Source organism: Bactrocera tryoni, chromosome 1, assembly GCF_016617805.1.
Source record: "Bactrocera tryoni isolate S06 chromosome 1, CSIRO_BtryS06_freeze2, whole genome shotgun sequence".
Taxonomy (NCBI): Eukaryota; Metazoa; Arthropoda; class Insecta; order Diptera; family Tephritidae; genus Bactrocera; species Bactrocera tryoni.
Genome location: NC_052499.1, coordinates 62,998,374 through 63,018,714, shown reverse-complemented (window position 1 = coordinate 63,018,714; position 20,341 = coordinate 62,998,374). Strand labels below are relative to the sequence as shown.

The 20,341-nt window shown below is 34.7% G+C and overlaps 1 pseudogene; it reads right to left on the bottom strand.

Moving 5' to 3' along the window:
* Positions 1 to 1,009: 1,009 nt before the first annotated feature.
* LOC120773839 overlaps positions 1,010 to 20,341 on the bottom strand; it is a 92,614-nt pseudogene continuing 73,282 nt past the window's right edge.

Here is a 20,341-nt window from a genome sequence, read left to right as displayed (position 1 = left end):
ATATGTGTATACTTGCGTGTATAAATGTTTTGTGAATATTGAAAATTTTCAAACAAATGGACACCAGTGCGTATACGTGAACTCATTTTGTTAAATTAGATATTACACTTAAATTCAAAAAACGCTGACAGTAGTGATGTCGAAAATGGAATAAAGTATCGATATATATTGTATCGGTAATTTTTGAATATATACATAGATATCAATATTGATATTTTTATTTAAAAATGTCGATATATCGGTATGATATGAAAAAAAAAAAATTTGGCCTAATCTACTTTAATCATCTTACATCTCTAGATAAATACTAATCAAAAGACATAATTTTTAATAAATCAAGAACAACAATTAAAATATTAATTATTCATTAATCAAACCAATATTTATCTGATACAGACATAAGAAAAACGCTTTGATTTACGTGCTCGGCTTTAAGCCGACTTCTGTTATTGGGTACTGCGAGATTCACAGCAGATGCCACTCTCTCTGAGGAAACCGAGGACGCAGGCGATATCAAATACTTTAGAGCTATGTCGGAAAGGACTGTGGTCAAACGACAACAATCAAACCAGAATTATGTAGGATTCTCTTTTCTGGCTATTATAGGCTGATCTAGATATTGCATTAGATCGCTAGGCACACCATCACGGGTTGAAGTTGAAAGTAAAGAGTTTGCTGAAGCTGCAGCAATATCTATCATAATTTTTTTATGTCCGGACCACAACGACGGCGAAGAATTTTCTGAATTTGAAATTATGGTAGTGGGAGGGGGTCTGAGTTCAGGCGAAAGTTGTCCTCTACGTCTATGTTCTGAACGTATTTCTTTTGACAATGCGGTTATTGCAGTGGAAACAGCCAGAGCTGAAATAAAATTAATACGCTTAAAGCGTGGATCTAAAATTGTTGCTTTGGCCAGATGTAAATGTCGCTTTAGTGGTTCTAGTTTGGCAATAACTAAGTTTAGCAAACTCTTCTGAACAGCAATTGGAATTACCAAACTTGAAGTCACTTACTGATCGCCGCTAATTTCTTCAGTAGCTTGCTTAAATGGGGTAAGCAACAGTATATTATCAGATCTCGTATGACACCAAACTCTGAAGAAGTTATCATATCAGATGCGTTCCGCCTGGTTGCCAAAATCTTAACTACAATAGCTAATAATGTATTGAATCTTTCTAGCATATCAAGACAAGAACTCCACCTTATGCTTACTGATTGTATAAGTATTAATACTTCTCTCTCCTTTTCTTTTGTCCCTCTTGTTCTGCTCATCCATTGCGTTTACAGATTGCTTAAAATATGTTACAATGCCTTTGACACGATTGGCAATCTGAAGAACTGGTGCATTATCTCTTGTTGCGCCATCCACTATTACATTCAACAAATGTGCCAAGCAAGGAATTCTTTTACCATCTTCCAAAAATTTCTTCACTGCAGCAACCATGTTAGCACCACCATCAGGGGTAATTGATAAGATGCAATCCTTTTCTATTGAAAACTCGTCGGTAATATTTTCAAAGCATTCTTTTATATAATCAGCTGTGTATGTCTGCAGGAAATAAGACCAATGTTAGTCCACTTTATGAAATTTCTTATAACCTACCATTTTTTTTTAATTTGATGCATTTATTTTATACTTTACTTACCTGATAGATTCTTCGTGCTGTCGCCATTTCATGTTCAGATTCGTTATTTGCTATGTTAATAAATTGCGCTGTTACTACGATAGAACTTCGTGTCGAGTCGTGAGAGTTAATATATCACTGGTTGAAGCAATATTATTTATCTCACTTAATTTTTGTTTTACAATGCCTTTGGTAGTGGCATATAGTTGTTTCATTAAGCCAGTTATCTGTAATGAGAAATGAATAGTAAAATAACATTTAAAAATAAAAAGGATAAGATAATTATTTTATATTATAGTACGCTTACTGTAGTTCGTGATGGAACCTTATAGCGTGGACAAATGACGCTCATCAATCTTTTCAATTCTGATTTTTCCACACAAGATAGAGGCATGTTGTCTTTGCAAATCATGTAGACCAAAGCTTGATTTATTTGGCTTGTTTTATGACCCTCTAAATTGAGAAAAATAATAAAATTAGAACATACTTATGAACTTAAATGTAAACAATACAGTAACCTCATATCAATAAAAAATACCTTCATAGCTTGAACTTCTTTCAAACATATCTATGAGTGTAGTCTGTTTCCGCAAGTCTTTACTCTGGCTATCTTTGGAGGAATCAGTCAGAAAAAAATATTGAACATTTTGTATATATTTCATTACAGTTTTCGTCATAAATAGTATTAAGGTTAAGTAAAAACACTAAAATGTAATTACACATTATCAATTTACTGGTTATTGTTTATGAACAAGAACAAATATTTAGATTCAAAAGCTACAAACTTACACAAATAAAATACTTACACCAGTATCATCGTAAATCGCAGATTCAGACAATTGCATGAGGTTATTTTCTATCTCAGCAGGTTTGTTAGTAATGGTACTAGTCTAATTAGTAAACGAAACGAATGAACTGGTTCTTGGTGTAATATTCACTTCACTAGACCTTGCGTTTTTATTTTTAAGTTGCAAAAACGCTTGGTCATGCTTATTTTTTAGATATGTAGATAAATTTGACGTATTGCCAGTGGTTTTATATGTTTTTCCACACACATTACATGAAACGTTTTGTCTGTCTATTTTTTTTTTTTTGAAAAAGTTCCATACAACACAAGACATGACTGGAATGCTCGAATTATTTTGTTTACATACGTGAATTGATTATTGATTGAATTACTTAGTTACATTGTTTGAGAACTACAATAAGAAAAAACAGAAATACGCTCGCGCTCGCGTTGAGGTTATAATACGCGGGACGGATAACAGACTGACACTGACAGACGACAGTTGACACTGACACTGAAATGACATTTACACTTGACAGACAAAGTTGCCAAATAAAAAGCCAAATTTAGTACTAAATTCAAAAGCTGGAAATCGAGTCGACTATAAACAAAAAAAAAGTTAAAAAATGTTAGTATAAAAAAAAAATTTAGAATTTTTTGATGATAAAAATATCGATTTTTATACCTTTTCAATACTTGTAATACCTCGATATATCGAAACAATAAATATCGCTCAAAAATATCGACACATGGAAAGAATTATATCGATACATTGATGTATCGATATTTTTTCGACAAGCTTAGCTGACAGTAAACGCAAACTGATTTAAATAAAATGTAATAATACACCACAACTTAAATTTTGAAAGGATATTAATGCTTTTGCTTAATTTGTGTGGAGAGATATGTTTTTGGTTTGTATGTTTATATGGTTTAGGAATGTATTGAAACGAATATTTAAGTGCAAATCGAGTTTAATAAAGTTAGCTTAAACAAGTTACTAATAAAAAATTTCAATAGATGATGGTCATCAAAGTTATTATTCTTAAAAGCTTTATGAGACTTACAAACTTACACTATATTGTTGCTTGTCCTCTAAATAAGTATACAATAATATTGTATAAGTGCAGCTCTTTGGCTAATTGCACACGTTTGTCTGAGATATTTATAATCTGGCTTATCTGGCAGCCACATATTCACAAATACTCGTTCATTTACAATTTCTAAAGTATATTTAACATATCCAAACACATTCACATTTAGTTCAACAATTATTTGAGCGCACTGTAATACATATACTAACTACTGAGAACGTAGGTTATAAGTATACGCTATTTTAATATTTAATTTGCTTGCAAGCAGTTAATCATAATGCGGCGCAGTTATGAGCAATTAAGAACATTTAAGTAGAGAATGTTTTTTAGTGGAAAATAAATTTACGTTACGTACGCCCCCTTTCTCCTCTTTAGCCTCTTTTGAGTTAAACTTTACACCAACGCGGGCGTTCGCCATGGACAGGAATAGGTGGTAGTAACTTGGCGCTATGTCCGGGCTATATGGTGAAAGCGATAAAACCTCCCATCCTGTAGCTTCTGACGAGTCATTAACGAAGTGTATGGTCTGGCATTGTCCTGGTGGAGCAATACACCCTTCCTGTTGGCCAATTCTGGACGTTTCTGGTCGATCGCCTGCTTCAAGCGGTCCAGTTGTTCGCTGTAGAAGGTAGAATTAAGCGTCTGGCAATATGGGAGCAGCTCATAGTGGATGTTTCGCTTCCAATCCCACCAGACACACAGTAAAACCTTCTGGCCGTCAAAGTTTGGCCATTGTTTGGGATGATTCGTCGGGCTTCGACCACGACCGTTTTCGATTGATATTGCCGTAACTGATCCATTTTTCGTCGCCAGTCACCATCCGCTTCAAAAATGTGTCGAGTTCGTTCCGTTTCAGCCTGCGATATGCTTTGATTCGGTCCAGAAGGCGTTTTTGCGTCAAATCATGCGGCACCCAAACATCAAGCTGGTTTGTGTATCCAGCCTTCTGCAAATGGTTTAAAATGGTTTGGTGACTAACTCCCATCTTCTAGGCGATGCCACTAGATGCCACATGTGATGACTAGCTAAATCTGCACTAGCTGGAACTACCATATTTTAATTAAAATATTTATTGAGCTACGGATAGTGAGCACTCACTCCTGTGGATTTTTCATTTAGTTTGGTGTCCAATTTGGCCTTTGCCCCACTCGCACTTATGTCATTTCAATCCAAACAGTGCTGTTAACTTACAGTTCTCCAAACCCGAATATACTTGATCATCATATCCAAATATGAGGACACTTACTCTTCCAGAATAAAGTTATGTAGGATTCTCAAAATATTTCACATACATTTAAATCTTTAAAGAATTCGGCTGTTCTTGTACCCCCTACTTTTCGCAAACATGTTTTGTTTCAGGAAAGAGCATAAATAATTTTGAAATTACATTGATTTGATTATATGTACAAGTACACACTTATAATGACTGCCTACTAATTATGGTACTCATACGCCCTGTGCAACCGCACTGTCCGCACTACACTGCTTGTGCTATAATAAAGCTTGATAAGTCTCAATTTTAACAGAAAGAGAGCAAGCTTGAAAGAGTAACTGCTTCTTTGTATATCTAATTTGTCTAATGCGTCGTCAACCCTCGAACGACTGACGGCTGGCAATTGAATCCGTTGGACTGTGAAACGCTTTAATCAGTTAGTGGCTTGCGCCAGTTATTCGAGTAGAACAAAGACCTCTTCTGAGAATGAGTATAAAACTCTAAATTAAAGATAATTCTGAATGATGAGACCAATTTCTGGCTCAATGGGCATTGGAACAAAGCCACATTTGGGACGAAAAGCAACTAGAAGAGATTTCAGAGCTATCATTTCGCACAGAAAAACAGCGTCTTGGTGAGGTTGGTGAGCCGGTGGAGTCGTCGGTTTTATTTGTTTTCAATAAGACCGCGCCACTCCCCACACATCGCATCAATTAATGGATTTAGAGGATTTTGGAGAGAACACTTCGGTAAGCAGATAATTTCACGTTTTGGTCCAGACGATTGGTGAACAAAATTATGTGATATCACACTGTTTCACTTCTTTCTGTGGGGATATGCAAAGTCTTAAGTCCATGCGTATAATCCCGCCTTGATTCAGGCCTTGGAGCAAAAGGTCATGCGTTATCGGTCGAAATGCTAGAACAAGTCATCGAAAATTGGTCTCAACGGATGGACCATCTGAGACATTGGCTGCTCGCTAACTTTTCATTACTGTTAACTTAATAATAGTAAGAAAATAAAAGGTTAATCTAAACGAATTAAATGTTTTAAATTATATAAGAAAAGAAAGGTAGTACTATTTTACTTAATCATTGTTCTCATAGAAATTAACTACAAAAAGCGATGTTATTATGCTACGTGTTTTCACTTCATAACATCAATTTTGACTTTTTTGAAAGTAATAAAAAGTAATTTATTTTTAAGCGCTCAAACATCCCAATTTGGAAAAAAATTAATTTTGAAAAATAACAGCACAATTCGTGTCAAATTGTTCAAATAAACACAATCAAATAAATAACTGTTACAAAGTGATTTTAAATGCTTATGTACATATGTAAACATCAATCTCATTTGAATATTTCATTTGGATGTCGTCAGTTAAAGTGACAGAAAATGGCGTGACATGGCGAGATTAATCGCTTTCATAGCGATTAGCATGGATGAATGGAACTTAATTGCTTGCTGTGTGGGCGTGAGCATGGGTTGTGAATTTCGCTGGAAAATATTTACTCGCACACTTATGTACATATTTTCGTATGCAAATACATAGCTGCCGCTGATTGTAATTATTAAGTTGGTGCGAAAGTAATTTCGCCATCGGGTGTTGTTTTAATTGAGAATTATTATTTCGTGCTTAATTGGTCATTTGAATCGACTGAACGTTCATTTTCCAACGATTTACATAAACTGAAGTTTGACCAAGTTGCATTTTATTTGTTGCAGAAAACATAAATATTATAAATGATTGTAAATTTAATAGAGCATGATTATTTTATTTGCTAAAAGTTTATTCATAAAATTATGTAAATTAAATTTAAAAACTTTGTGTATGCAATTAATTATTAACAAGTAAGGAAGGGCTAAGTTCGAGTGGAACCGAACATTTTATACTCTCGCAACTTGCAGGAATCAAGGTCAGGGAACTTAGATGCAAAACGGCAATCAGAGGATCGATATATGTATACATATACCCATATAACTAATACATTGACCGAAATATAATTGGTTTGTTAGGAAAATGAAAATTATTATACGTGGTATATGGAAGTTTGAATAGTATCGACCCAATTTAAACACTCATGCCACATATTATTAACATGCCAAATACTAAAAAACCAAAAGCAGGCGGAAGTTAAAAAATCCTGATATTAGTTATATAGCTCAAGTTTTCGCTAAAATTTATCTATTTTCGGCACTAAGACACACTGTTAAGAGTAAAACACTCTTTTTCATTTTCATTGAGTTAACTAAATATTGGCTGAAATATGTGAACCCCGGAAGTTCGAAAATATTTATATTAGATATATGGGGGCTAAGAGACGTATTGAACCGATTTTTGACATTCACACACACCATTGTCAGAGAAGAATTATGCCTGAATTTCAATTATATATCTCACACATTGACCGATATTTTCGATGAAAAGACAACAACAGGTACTGGGGTCCACTTATTCGGTACCCGGGGTATTGCACAGTGTATGTTCGATTTGAACAATTTTTGGTGGTAAGCTGGCATACATTAAGGACATCATATGTGCGAAGTTGTATCGCGTAGTAGAATTTAAAATATGTTATATAGGAGGAAGGCGTGGTTGTGTCCGATTTCGTCCTTTTTCGAACTGTGATATAGGCGATGACAGCAACCGATGAGTCGACGTTACGAGTTTTCGAGAGAAAAATTCTGCGAAAGATTTATGGTCCTTTGCGCATTGGCCACTGTGAATATCGCATTCGATGGAACGATGAGCTGTACGAGATATACGACGACATTGACATAGTTCAGCGAATTAAAAGACAGCGGCTACGCTGGCTAGGTTATGTTGTCCTAATGGATGAAAACACTCCAGCTCTGAAAGTATTCGACGCAATATCCGCCGGGGGAAGCAGAGGAAGAGGAAGACCTCCACTCCGTTGGAAGGACCAAGTGGAGAAGGACCTGGCTTCGCTTAGAATATCCAATTGGCGCCTCGTAGCGAAAAGAAGAAACGACTGGCGCGCTGTTGTTAACTCGGCTATAATCGCGTAAGCGGTGTCTACGCCGATTAAGAAGAAGAAGATGTAGGAATATTAGATTTTTGCCGAAACTGGGTGGTCAGATCCCGAGAAATGAGATTTCGCCAAAAAGTAGGCGATGCCACGTCCATCGTACAATTATCACACCGGCTCCCATATAGCCCTCTTATATGTACATACCAACTTGAAGGTAAAATTCAATGTCTTTAGTTATTGATTTATTGCGCTTTTAGTATTTTTAATAGTACCGTTATATGGGGAGTGAGCGGGCTTATCATCCGATTTCATTCATTTTTGCACTGTCGGTAGGAGTTCTTATAATATCTGAGCTGTGTAATTTTAATTGTTGTAGCTTTAGTGGTTTTGGATATATGTACTTTACATTAAATTTAGTAGAGGGCGCCGCCAAGTATAAAAATGTATAGATTTTCCAAAACACACGGGCACTGAAGTTCAGTGGTTTCACTACCATATTTACAGCACTCACACATATTTAGTATTCATATCGTGCACATGCCTACAAACAGTAAAATCCTTTTTGAGCTGTTATTACGTTGTCCGCTTGATGAACTCAATATTACATTGAGTTCAAGTGGTTCATCTTCGCAATGGGTTTATCGTTCAGTTAATAAATGTGAAAGTACGTATTCATGTCGGAGTTCATTACATTGTACCAATCGTGTCTAGTCAGAACATTTGCACACTTCAGACGGTCAGATTACATTGCGTTTGTTAATATGCTGATACGCCAATCAAAGATATTCAATTGAAAAGTCGTAGGCATAACTGGTGGGTATATAAATAGTAATCATTAGTAATCATGATAATTACGAATGAATGTATTTCGTACTAGCAAAATTTTGCGCTCAAGTATGCTTATTTGTATGCACTCGAAGTGTAACTAATTAAAAAAGCCATAAATTCGGTTTGGAAAATTATTTTTATTTATTTTAAAGTAAAAAATGTGTGAAAATAATCATAAATTCAGGACTAATTCACTTTTGCTCCATATGACCACCTCTTGCCTTAACTATGGCCTTGAGACGGTCAAAAAACGAACCGCAAGCTGCCCGAATGTGACTAGCCGGTATTTTGGCCCACTCACGGACAATGGTTTTCTTCAGCATCTCGAGACTGGTATATTTTTTACTTCGGACCTTGCTCTCCGAAATGGCCCAGAGAGAATTATCCGTTGGATTCGCATATGGTCAATTCGAGAGCCATTGTGTGGTCGTAATGAAGTTCGGAACGTTGTTTTTCAGCCATTCGTGGTTCTCTCGCGCTTTGTGAGACGGTGCTGAGTCTTGTTGAAACGTCCATGGCTTGCGACCGAAATGTTTGTTTGCTCACGGCTTCAAAGCAGCCTCCAGAACACTTTCCCGATAATATGTCCCATTTACTTTGACACCAGGCTCGATGAAAACAATTGGAGAGCGCCCATCTGCGGTGACAGCGGCCCAAACCATTATTTGTGGCGGGTGCTGCCTCCTGGTGGCCAACCGATGACTTAGATTCTCGTATGAATGGTCGGTCAAGTAAACCCTATCGGTTTGAGAGTTTACGAATTTCTCAATTGGTCAAATTTTTTCGTCAGAAATCACAATGTTCGGAATTTGACCGCTTTCGGCCAAGCGAAGCAACTGCTTCGCTCTCTCAAGTCTTACTTGTTGCTGCTTCCGTGTGAGATCTTGGGCCTTTTGGAACTTGTAAGGCTTGACCTTGATCTCATTTTTCAATATGCGTCGGATGCTGCGGTCGGATATTTTGAGTTCTTTAGCCATTTGATTGGCACATCGTCGTTTCATTCAAGTCGCTTCTTCACTTTCCGAACCATCTCACGTGACGTTGCAGTCCTTTGATGACCACCTCCATGGCGTTTTGCGATGCTACCAGTATCATTATAACGAGTGACGGTGCGATAAACAAAAACTTTGTTCACATTAAGGTGTTTGAGCTCGCGAACAATTGCTGGCTGTAATTTTCCAGCTAAATATAAAGCAATCACACTATTACGTTTGAATTCCATCGCTGATCACTTTTTTTTGCGTTCACTTTTGGCAAAACGCTTCTGTACACTTGTGAACAATACTCCGAACTGTCATTCAGCAAATTTATAGACAGCTGGTTCCAGTGCGACAGCTGCGCGAATGGTCTGAATTTGGTTACACTTCGAATGTCAGACCCTATCACCCACTCTTTTCACTTCACTTCCTAGAGTCTCATATTTATTATTTCAATTGAAAGGAGGAAAGCACTTCTTTGAAATTTCAGAATCAAGACATGTTGCTCGGTGTACTAGTAGGTGGTTACGTGCCATATGATCTGGTTTAGAACATCTCCTTTCAAAAAAAAGTCTGTATATTGTAAATATTTTTATACTCTCGCAACAAAGTTGCTAAGGAGAGTATTATAGTTTTGTTCACATAACGGTTGTTTGTAAATCCTAAAACTAAAAGAGTCAGATATAGGGTTATATATACCAAAGTGATCAGGGTGACGAGTAGAGTTGAAATCCGGATGTCTGTCTGTCCGTCCGTCCGTCCGTCTGTCCGTCCGTCCGTACAAGCTGTAACTTGAGTAAAAATTGAGATATCATGATGAAACTTGGTACACGTATTTCTTGGCTCCATAAGAAGGTTAAGTTCGAAGATGAGCAAAATCGGCACACTGCCACGCCCACAAAATGGCGGAAACCGAAAACCTATAAAGTGTCATAACTAAGCCATAAATAAAGATATTAAAGTAAAATTTGGCACAAAGGATCGCATTAGGGAGGGGCATATTTGGACGTCACTTTTTTGGAAAAGTGGGCGTGGCCCCGCCCCCTACTAAGTTTTTTGTACATATCTCGGAAACTACTATAGCTATGTCAACCAAACTCTACAGAGTCGTTTTCTTCAGGCATTTCCATATACAGTTCAAAAATGGAAGAAATCGGATAATAACCACGCCCACCTCCCATACAAAGGTTATGTTGAAAATCACTAAAAGTGCGTTAACGGACTAACAAAAACGTCAGAAACACAAAATTTTACGGAAGAAATTGCAGAAGGAAGCTGCACCCAGGCTTTTTAAAAATTGAAAATGGGCGTGGCCTCGCCCACTTATAGACCAAAAACCATATCTCAGGAACTACTTCTACCGATTTCAATGAAATTCGGTATATAATATTTTCTTAACACCCTGATGACATGTACAAAATATAGGGTGAAATCGGTTCACAACCACGCCTTCTTCCAATATAACGCTATTTTGAATTCCATCTGATGCCTTCTCTGTATAATATATAGTACATTAGGTACCAATGATGATAGCGGAATAAAACTTTACAAAAATACGGTATTTGAAAAATATGTAAATGACGTATACATAAATCTCGATTATTACTTTATCATGCGAGAGTATAAAATGTTCGGTGACACCCGAACTTAGCCCTTCCTTACTTGTTTTTTATATATTTATATATGTATATGTAAGTAAGAATACGAGTTTATGTATATTATGTGCTGGTGAGGAGGTGAATAAGGATTACCGTTACAGAAAATAAACATAATGCGCTTACAATGTAGCGAATATGCATATATGTATACACGAGATAGATTGTATAATATTCAGCAAGCGTCTGTAGCTGGCATCAAAAAAGAGACATTTTTATACGCTTACTTATGCTTTGTCATGGGATGAAACAAAGTTTCATTAGTACAAATGAATACCAATATTTTTTGTCAGTATATATATACATATGTATATGTCGCCATTATATATATATATATATATATATATATATATATATATATATATTTAATCTGCTAAATTTGATACATCAGACGCAGGTACAAAGCTCATCGAGAGGAATGATTTCAAAATGCAAGAACAGCGAAAGATAATTCAGTGCCTTGGAATTAGTTAGCAGAACAAAGGCTTACTGTGTATGCGAGTACCATAGAGAACGGGAATAACCAAAAGCTTTCTCATTATTACAGAGAAATGAAGCTTCATTATAAGATTAGACTAGTGGCTGACAATTTTTTAGAAAGATGAATAGTCTGTGTATGTAAATTTTTCTTCTTGGAGTGAGTACATGTTGAAATCTACTCTACTCTCCCATTGTGCATTTTATTGGGACATAATTTTTCCAGTTTAACGAGCATTGTAAACATCACTGAAGAGGTAATCATTTTTTGTGTATAATTAACATATCATCATATAAAGTTTAAAGAGGTACATATAAATAAAATAGATCAATTTCTCTTTCTTAACAAATTGGATTTTTCACATTCACACACATCCATTTATATATTTTTTGTTCTCAGCTGATGTCTAAATTTCGTCTCTCTGACATGTTGTTTAAGGTATGGATCGTCTGTTTTTTCTCAAAAAATAAATTTGCTTTTATTTGTTTTTAAGACAAGACTTTTCTCATTATCAAACAAAGTCTTTTAAGTTAAGCGTAGCGTGCGACACTACCGATAATAGTTAGCGCCAAAGGAAAATTTTTCTCCTTGAAAGATAATGCGACGAATTTTAAGCGACGTAAGGGAAAGTGGCAGAGTAGAATGGCATTCAAAATTCTTCTAAAAAAAGTAGTATGAAATTGGTCAAGAAATAAAACTAAGTTTTATAATTTTACTAATTTTTAGGTATTTTGAAGACTATAAGTATTTGATATATTCTAAATTCATGAAAATGTTGGTGTATGTATCTAACTATTTTTCAACTTCCACGAATTTAATATTTTTTTTGGTTAAATGAAGCACCAACGTTACAATGTGATTGGTAGCACTAGATATATACGATTGCAAAGACATCTGTTGACAAAATACGAAAGGACTTTTTCGACTACCTAATATGATATGTATATAATGTACTAAAACACATGTAAGCCTGTGCCGAAAAATGGTGCATCCCAGGCAGACATTTTTTAAGAGGGAGTATAGTTTATTTTATAAATAATATTTATGACAGAAATTAGTTGTATATATGCGCAAAAAGTACCACAATTTACATAAGTTAAAGTTACATTTTTAAATTATCTCCCTCACTTTAATTAGGTAGCAAAATTAAACATAAAGGATTTGGTATCATTATAGGAATATAGTCCACAAATACCGCGCGGCAGATTTCATAGAAAATTATTTGAAAAATGGAGATATGACATAAAAAAAAATAAAAACTTTACAAAATATATTTTCATTTACTTTGAATAAATATTTTAAACTACCCAAACGATGTACTGGATATTAGCAATTTCCTAAGATTTGCTTGTTTGCAAAATTATATAATTCTTCTTTGAGTCTTTTTTCAACGAAGCTTTTACATCTTGCTGAAATATTTTCCGTAATTGAAAAATGTTTGTCACTCAAAGGAGACTCCAGTGTCATTTATGAATATTATGTGCATTGAAGTAAAATTGCACTGCATTATACTTAGCTTAGGTTTTGCTTTCATACTTTTTCTGTGTATATTTAGAATATTTCATGATTTCTCTGAAAATATATAAATGAGTTATGATTGGGTACAACTGCGTTCCAACTAAAAGCTTCAGCCAACTTTTGTATGTGTTGAGATTCTAAATGAATGTAACAACAAGGCGTATACGTAACCGCAGTTTAATACAAAGCTTTACTTAGTTCAACAACATTTAAATTCAAAAGATGTTAGCAGGAAACAAATGTAAATTAAAAACACTTTGGGAAAAATAATATGTTAAAAGAAAAGCGGATAATGAAATGGCAAAACATTTTTCACAAAAGACGTAATGTAAAAGAAATTAAGAAATAATAGAAACACAACTATACAATAATACTTTTGTTAAATCATAATTTATTTATAATGGAAAAGCAAGTTGTTATTGTTTTTCTGCAGCATAAAATATGTGCACCAACGTAAAAAGAAACTCTGCCACAGAGACTACGTGCATATGTAGTGACTACTACAAAAGTAAGAAAATTAATTCATTAAAAAATAAAAATGTTTGCAAGCTTTGTCAACGATGGTTGTGTAGTCAAGAACTCTGTAGTTCAGTTCCATTGTGTAGAATATATACTTGTATATACTATATAATTCCAACAAAAGGTTTAAAGAAGCTAAGGAGAAGATTGCTTCTAAAGTCTGCTTCAATAACTTTTGATTTTTAATCTTACTGAAAATGTATGAGAGGTTAAAATACATCTAATATAATCCTACCAGTGTGTCTTTAGACCTACACTGTCTTTGCGTTTAAACTTAAAAATATCCGAAAAATAATCAAATCTCATTGTCTGTTTTGATCATATAGACAGAGATTACTGGAAGCATATATGCCATATTCGATAATAATCTCATTTTTAATTTTACTGCAATAATGTCAATTGGAATGAACAACTAACCCTATTTGCAGAAATAATGATATATAGTAGTACATATTGAAAACAAATATTGTTTGACCAACATATTGAAATAATCTTTTCGGGCAATAAATGACAAATCAAAATATGCCTAATAAGCTAATACATATGCACATGCGTCTGTATATAAAGGCTTTCTATCCGACGCACTGTAATAACTGACTTTGTTGTTATATTGGTATTTTCAGATAGAAAAGGACAATGTTGATATTATAGGTGGCAGAGTACAGTTTTAACCCAGTCATCTGAAATAATTCAAATGCGGTAAATTTGTGAAAACTATTCATGTATGTATGTATATATGTACATAAATTTCTTAAAATTATATTATAAATGCGAATCCTTGATTTTATTCAAGACATTTTTTTTATCAGACTTTCCATTGCTGTCTTTTTTCAAACACATGGTATACCACGTTGTTGAATAAGTGTTGTCGTTTGATGAGATAAACACAAGTTTATGATTCAAAATACACTTTGTTATTCAGTGTAATCTCCCTGAACATTAATACACTTTCTTCTACGACCACGTTTAAATTTAGCGACCCATCTTTCTACTATTCTAATTGTAGGTGAATAATCATTACATACTTTTAATATTCGTTCGTGAATTTCTTTTGGTGCTAGACCTACCTAAAATAGGAGTTTTATCACTGCACGATATTAAATTTTTTACATTAAAAAAAATACTGTGACACGGCGACACTAAGTGGCTTGTAAACAAAGAATAAATTAACAGTTTGAATAGAAACTTAACATACTTTCATATGAAGAGTGTACCAACAAAACAAAAAAAAGTTGTGCTAGTTGCAACGGTCTTATCGAATATGTGCAACCAAACTGTCCGCTTATACATATTGAGATCACTGATAATAGCCCAATAAAACTTTATAAAGCTTGTGAGATCTCAACTTTAGCAGCAATAAAGTAGACCTGAAAGATTGATTTGGTTATAGTGTTTCGAATTTGTCATCAAATCTCAAACGTCGACCACTGAATGCTTTGGATTGTGAAATACTTTAGAGCTTTCGTGTAAGTTTGTTTATATACCTTCTATGCCGGCATTTTGATTGTAAATTAGTTGGAGATATACATTATAATCAAAATAAGATTTGTGGCGCAGTAGTGATATTACTTCTATAAATATTTATTTACATTTATTTTATTATAAAAAATGCTTTATTCACGAAGATACACGTACTAGCATATAATTATTCACTATTATTTTTGACCAAACAATAAAGTGCTTTAACAAAACTACTGAACAAACTGAAAGGAATAGATGACTTGCAAAAGTAGGAGACCTGATCTCCGTACTTTATATATATATGGACCATGCGGACATGCCAACCGAAGCCGCACCGATTTTAAGAAGCAAGAAGTGGAAATTCAGTAGGAGCAAAAAATATTTTTATGTTTTCTAAAATTATGATAAAATGATGCCAATAGGAAATGGTAAATAAAAAGCAAAAATTTAATTCATTGAATCTACTAAACCTGCATTAACTAAGAAAAGTTGCAGCCTATGGTATGTTCTTGGCTTTGATTCTTGAAAGTTTGCAAGAGTATAAACTGTACGTTTATGCTTGTTTTATCAGAAAACTGATCCCTTTAAACATCAAGTGACAAATCATTTAGAAAGAAAATTATATTTTATAAATATGTAAATAGCGATTTATTAATTTATTTTTATAATCGAAACGGTAAAAATAACTGTCACCAATATTACTATTATGCTTCAAAATACAACGTTATTAATTAAGTTCTGTCAAATATTTTTATTCGTTTAATCAGAGCGTTTTGATAAAAATAAAAATTTAAGCCAGCTAGTTAAAAAAGTTAAATGTTCAGAAGCGCAATAAATAATTTCACTTATATGGAAAGCTGCTCGTAAATATTTTATGCTTTCAAATGCCATTCAATCAATCTCATTTGAATATTTCATTCAGATGTCGTTCGTCAAAGAGCCTGCAAATGTTGTGTCAAGAAGGGATTAAGCGCATACCAGGGTTGTTAGCGCGAATGGAATTTAAATGATTGCCGTGTTAGCTTAAGCGTGAGTTGGGTTCCTGTGGGGCTAAACTGTGTTTGCTTGCATACTTATATGTGTGTTTGAATATACAAATTATTTGCTGCTGATGATGATTTAATTCCGCCAAGTCTTTTTTTTGCAATAAAACGTATTTATGTCATGTTGAATTGTTTATTGTAATTTACACAGTTTACCGACAATTTAAGTAATTCAGTTTTAATATAAATACAATATGAAAAGCTGGCAACTATCCGCGGTTGATTGGTGAAATGGAGAGATAGATTAAACAACTGATAGTAAAAGGTCGCAAAGCTTGCATTTAAATCTTTAAAGATCTAGGTCTATTACGTAATTATTATAACCACAGAACACACACACATCAGGCCGTAAACATATTTTCAACGTGTATTTGAAATTTCTTCAAATTCGTTTCTATAGATTTATAGATAGTATGGATACAACAGAGGACTCCCTCTTCCTCTCCTTCACCCGGTGGATACTGCGTCGAATATTTTCAGAGTTGGAGTGTTTTCGTTCATTCAAACGACATGACCTAGCCATAGTGGCCGCTGTCTCTTAATTCGCTGAACGACGTCAATGTCGTCTACTACTACTACAGCTCATCTTTCCAATGAATGCGATACTCCTCGTTGCCAACGCGCAAAGAACCATGAATCTTCCACAGAACCTTCTTCGCGAAAACTTGTAACGTCGACTCATAGAGTTTGGTTTTTGTTCGTCGAGCGAGAACTTTTCTTCTCAGTTGCCTACTTAGTCCGAAGTAACACCTGTTGGCAAGAGTTGGATTTCGAGGCTGACATTGTTAAGAGTTGTTTTAAGAGTTGGCCTCTGTCAGTAGGCAAGCAGTTCGTTGTTTACCCTCTTTACGTGTTTAACATTCATTTATTGACGTTCTTTCATGTTTGTATGTGGCGCTTTGATATGGCTATGCAACATCTGTTCAGACCAACCGCACATACATTCTTAAATATATATATTATTACACATATCAACTAATGCACTGTTCAATATACTTTTTTGAAATACAGTTTACCCTGGGAATTTGATTACAAATTCCGGGTGCTTTTTTGTCTTAGATACGATTTACTGTTAAGCTACAAGGTGCGTCCCAAAGTAAGCAGGACTTCAAAAAAAAAATAGACAGTCCAAAAGCATGTCGAACGAGTGTTTTAGCTCGTTGGCCGGTATGGCCGTCAGTATGCCGGTCCAAGCCTTTTGAATGGCCTCTACGTCTACATAACGCTTTCTTTTCATGAGCAAATGCATTTTTCCGAAGAGGAAGAAGTCGCACGGTGCCATATCAGATGAATACGGGGAAGGGTGAGGAAGTTTTTGTCATTTTTGACCTCTTTAATGTTGTTCTTCGAATGTTGAATTCTGAGTAATTTTTGGTCGTCAGTCAATTTGTGCAGAACAAACCGTGCACACAACTTTCGTAAGCCCAAATGTTTGGTCAAAATGCGATAAATCGTTTCTTTTGGAGAAGTTCAATTCCATTTTCCATGAGTTTCAATCATGATTTCGGCTGATCTTTGATGAATTCACGCACAGTTTCGATGGAATTTCCGGTGATCACGGATTTTGGTTGGCCCACATGTTGATCGTCATTTATGTCCTCACGACCTCTTTGAAAACGTCACTCTCTACTCGTGCACTCTGCTACTGGATAGGCAATCATCGTCATAAACTTGTTCAATCAATTGAAACATTTCGGTAAAAGTTTTACCAATTTTAAAACAACTTTATTCGAAGCTCATTTTCGCACCGATAACACAAACCTACTGACACTTAAATCGCAATGACTTCACTTCCAATCAATGAAATGTCATGAAATTCTCAATGGACAATCGATAGAGATAGCAGATTCTAACGCACCATTCGACATATAGATGACACCACCAGGGGGTGCTAGATTCAAAAAATTCTGTATAAATTAAAATTTTGTGTTTCTAACCAAATTTCGTGTGCAGAATCGTTGCGAATGTTGGAAAGGGCTTAAGGTGATTCTTTCTATCGAAAACGCAAACATACGAGTGGTACAAACCTTTCAAAGATGGTCGAGAGATCGTTGAAAACATGTCTCGTTCTGAACGACCTACGAACTTTTCAACTGATGAAAATATTAATAAAGTAAAGGATATGGTGTTTGAAAATCGTCGTGTTAGAGAGATTGCAAAAGAGCTCGATATCTCTCGCAAGTCTGTTTTAAAGATATTGGTGGATATTTTGCTTGACTCGTCCTGATAAAGCTGAATTTTTTTCAAAGAGAGTACCGTAAACAGGTCCCTTTGGACATGCTTGACAGTGTGAATTCCGACCACACTGCCGATAAGACGGAAAAGAGGGGAAGAAACGAGCCGAAACCAAAAAACCATGCCAAAGTCCCTCAAAAATCAATGAAGAACCGAAGAGATAAAAGAAAGTTCGCTATAGAGCTGAGGACCATCCCAAAGGCGACAAAAGAAATATTGATGAATAATTAAATATTTTGCGTTTTATTTACAATTTCCAGGTATTTTGCGTCACAAGGTATATAAGAAATTTTCGTAAGTTTTCAGGTTGTTGTAATTGTAATTGCCAAAAGGTTTACTTTCAATGCAATGAAAAGTTTAAATTGGTGCGGCGTGATAAGCACCGTCAAACAAATTTCTAAGCTTCTATTGTATCGTCTACTTGGGGATTATACACATTTTTTCGTTTTTGTTGGACATTTACTTTGCCTTTTTGGTATTTGGGTTAGTAGTCATTTGTTTAAGTTAATGCGGTGGTAACTGATGAGCACCCAATCTGAGCAAATTAAAAAAAAATATTTTTAACACGTTGCTAAATATTTTTAAGTGGCTGAAATGTTTGCCAGAAGATAAAAATTAATTCGAGACCAACCGTCCACGGCAGGCAAAATGGAACTCTGAATATATTATTCATGAAGTACATTAAGGTTCATTTTCAGGTTATAAAGATGTTAGACAGCATGTATTTTCACACGATTTCAGGATCAAATAAAATAATGAATTTCGCACACAAATTCCATGGTTTCATCACCGTTAGTACTGTACATATACATATGCATATAACGGAAGCTATTGACGATTACGTTCTCACCGGCAATATTTTCGAAGAAATAAAATATGAAAATATGCACCAATTATTCCAATGGCCTACAATCCACGCCAAACCGTTGTTTTTTCATTTTGGATGAAATGACAGCTCTTGAATCTCATCACGTTGTCGTCTCAAATGCGCCAATTTTGTTTGTTTACATACCCATTAAGCCAAAAACGGATCTCATTGCTAAATAATATTTGGCTCGAAAACTTAGGATCTTCTTGGAACTTTTCAAATCGATTCTTCACGTCTTTTTGTACACTCAAGGTAGTACGCTCAGTAGTAAGTCTTTCCCTGTTGAAGTGCCAAACAATACAGAACAAAAGTAACATAACAGCTTGACATGACTCACGCGTGACCTGCCAAAATGGCGCTATTGAAAAAATACCAATTCGATAGACATAAAAGTCCATCGAGAAAATTTACAAAACAGATAAAAATAAAAATTATAAAACACAATCGCGGATGCACTTTCTGATAACTTTGATACGGACAAAAAATTAAAGATCTAAATAAACTCGTTCGTGATGAAAATTGAAAATGGCAGGAACAAAGAGTAAATTGCAAAAAATGAAATTTAAATCACATTTCTTGTCGTTGGAGTGTAAAGATCGTATCAAAGAAGTCCGCCGATCCCCGACTTAAACTTGTCATATACCTCTCTATTTAAATACCATTGTTTATATTTGCTTTTTTCTTTAACGGTGTTAAAGAAGATATTATATATGCTCTTAGTAATGTACCATTGGAAATCGGAGGGAAAAATAAAACAATAGATAAGAGTTTTGATGACTGCTACATAACTATGCCTATCGATTTCATGTTGCCTATACGTCCAGTCACACTAATTTGAGTGTTGTTGTAACATCCACTGTTTCAGAAGCATTAATTATATCCATTGTGATTACTACAAACTAGAACTAATTAATTCTAGTTAGAATAAGAATATTGCATCTCGGTAACATATGTTTAGATGTTTGCAACAGAGTCTCAATTATAATGGCAAATTTCACAAGACTTTTTGAAACTCATTTGTTTTTCAAAATATTTTCCATTAAGATC